Genomic DNA, 2513 nt, shown 5'->3' on the forward strand with positions numbered 1-2513 from the left:
TATGTGGAGGAGTGGGGCCTAACGAAGGACATTTGGAGAAGGGATACGGAGGTAGAGCATTGATGGGATGGGGAGGTGTGGTGTTATCAGTTGAAGATATTTTGATCAACGGGACTGGGGAGAAATATTCACATATTGAAATGCTCACCTTTTAAGCTAAACAATGTGATTGAATGTATATACAAAAATAAATAAACAATTTTTTTAAAAAAAGAAAGTAAATAGAGAGGTAAAGCATTTATGGGACAAAGAAATGGGTTATTACCTGTTGAAGATAACTTTATAGTATTTTCAACTGGACTGGTGAGAAATGTACACATGTTGAAATATTCACTTTGCAAGCTTAATAATGTGATTGAATATGTAAAAGAAATTGAAATAAAAATTAATAATGGTAAAAAGAATATTTGGATTAAAAAGAGCAAGGAAAAGAAGGAAGATAAAGAGGAAGAAGATGAAGAGGATGAAGAAGATGATGATGATGAATAAGTTGCCTTTTTCCTTGTCTGTAAAGCATTTAACACCCCTGTACACAACTCCCTCCTTTTAAAGAAAAATAAAAATATAAGGCTGTGTAAAAAAAAAAAAGTTCTTTTTTTTTCTTTTTCCTTCTTTTTTTCTGAGAGGTTTTTTGCTATAGGGTGCATGCGTGCACCAGAAAGACAGAAAGAGACAGAAAGTGAGAAATCGCCCCCCAGGGAAAATGGCCACACTGAATTCCCTTCTCTTCCATTCTCCTCTCAGGATCTTGGGCACACACAAAAACACTCCTGGCATGAATTGAAGTCCCCGGGCCTGGGACTCGAACTGCCATTGACTACATGGGAGTCCAGTGACATGAAGTTCTTTTTTTTTTTAGAATTATTTTATTTAACTTTATTTATTTATTTACTTTAATTTGATCAGAGAGGGACAGAATGAGAGAGAGAGAGAGAGAGAAAGTGAGAAAGCAAGCAGCCAGGTCCAGGACTCAAACCACTGTCAGCCATGTATGAGTCCAGTGCCCTTAACCACCATGCTACATATCAGCCCCCTATGCCTGAAGTTTTAAAATTAGCAATATTCATGTGTTTGTTCCTTCACTCAACAAATGAGTTTTGAGCACTGTCTAGGTTGCAGGCATTGTGCAAGTTGCTCAGGGAACACATGGCAAAATAAAAACAATCCTGTCCTTCATCATTCTCATAATCTAGTAGGAAAACCCACTTAAATATGTAAAATATCATTGTAATAGTAATGGCTGCTTTAAACAAGACGTTCATTCTGTTTTAAGAGTGTATAATGAGGAAATGCAATAGAATTGGAAGAGGCAGCAGTCAGAAAATCCACCCTGGGAAAATAATCATGAGTTTAAGACCTGAAGAATGTGTGGGAGTTAACTAGGCTCAAGGAACATTTGTGTGTGATCGTGATTGTGTTTAGAGTAGGGAGTTAATGGAGGGAATGAACGAGAGCCTTTGCCAAAAAGCACACACACGAACCCCATGGAAATAATGTGCCATTTGATATATTAGAGAAAATGAAAGATTAATATATTTGGGGATTTTCTTTACAATTCTGAATAAAAGTATTATTTTAATAACTCTTCCGGAATATTTTGACAAATTGCAGCATTTGGGTTCACATCAACTCTAAATTTCCTTGAAAAATTTTGGCTAGCTTATCTGTAGAGATTGCTTATTGTTCATCATATTTTTTTAAAAAATGAAGGAAGAAAGGGATGAAATAAGGCTAGGAGAGAGGGAGATTAATATATAGTACAAAACGTATATTGTATTCTTATATTGAACAAAATGAGATCAATATTTTCAATCCACAGTATACACATTGTCAGTCTAGGAACTCAAACAGTAAATATAATGTAAGATCTTTGAGATATAGAAATGATTAAAAAAGCTAAATTGAGTTATTTGGAACCATTTGGGGTCATGCTATTCAGACAGCAGAAGGAAAAGTGTAGATTTATGATTTCATCATGGATAAGAATAAAAATGAAAAATATCACAAAGGCATCTTTCCATGACTTCAGTTTCACCATTCCCAGTACATAGGGTTTATTCCCCCTTAACAGTCTGAGAGCAGATTGTTCATCAGCTCAATGGTAAATCCCAGAGAAAATATTTATGATTATATAAATGTACTCCTAGGAAATGGCTTACAAGGTATGTTGTTTTTCTTGGCACAAAGCAGTCATTAACAGTGAGATGCTTAGACCTGACTATTTGATCAAGTCAAAAAAAAAAAAATCAGGTCTAAATCATGAGTCCAAATTTTTTATGTACTATCAAATTGTTTGTTAAGAAAAATAACAAAAGACACTGCAGAGGAAATGTTTAATTTCTATGTTGTTCAGAATCATCTACAAAAAATATTAACTGCAATACTCTACTAGTTATAAATTAAAATGGTTTTAAATGCACACCTACTTTTCTTTTTAATTAATAATAGCTATTTCTGCCATTTATGAAATGTCTAAAACTATTTTAATCCAACATGCTCATGGAAACTTTTGT

Source organism: Tupaia chinensis, unplaced genomic scaffold (genome assembly GCF_000334495.1).
Source record: "Tupaia chinensis unplaced genomic scaffold, TupChi_1.0 Scaffold148646_1, whole genome shotgun sequence".
In the NCBI taxonomy this organism is placed as follows: domain Eukaryota; kingdom Metazoa; phylum Chordata; class Mammalia; order Scandentia; family Tupaiidae; genus Tupaia; species Tupaia belangeri.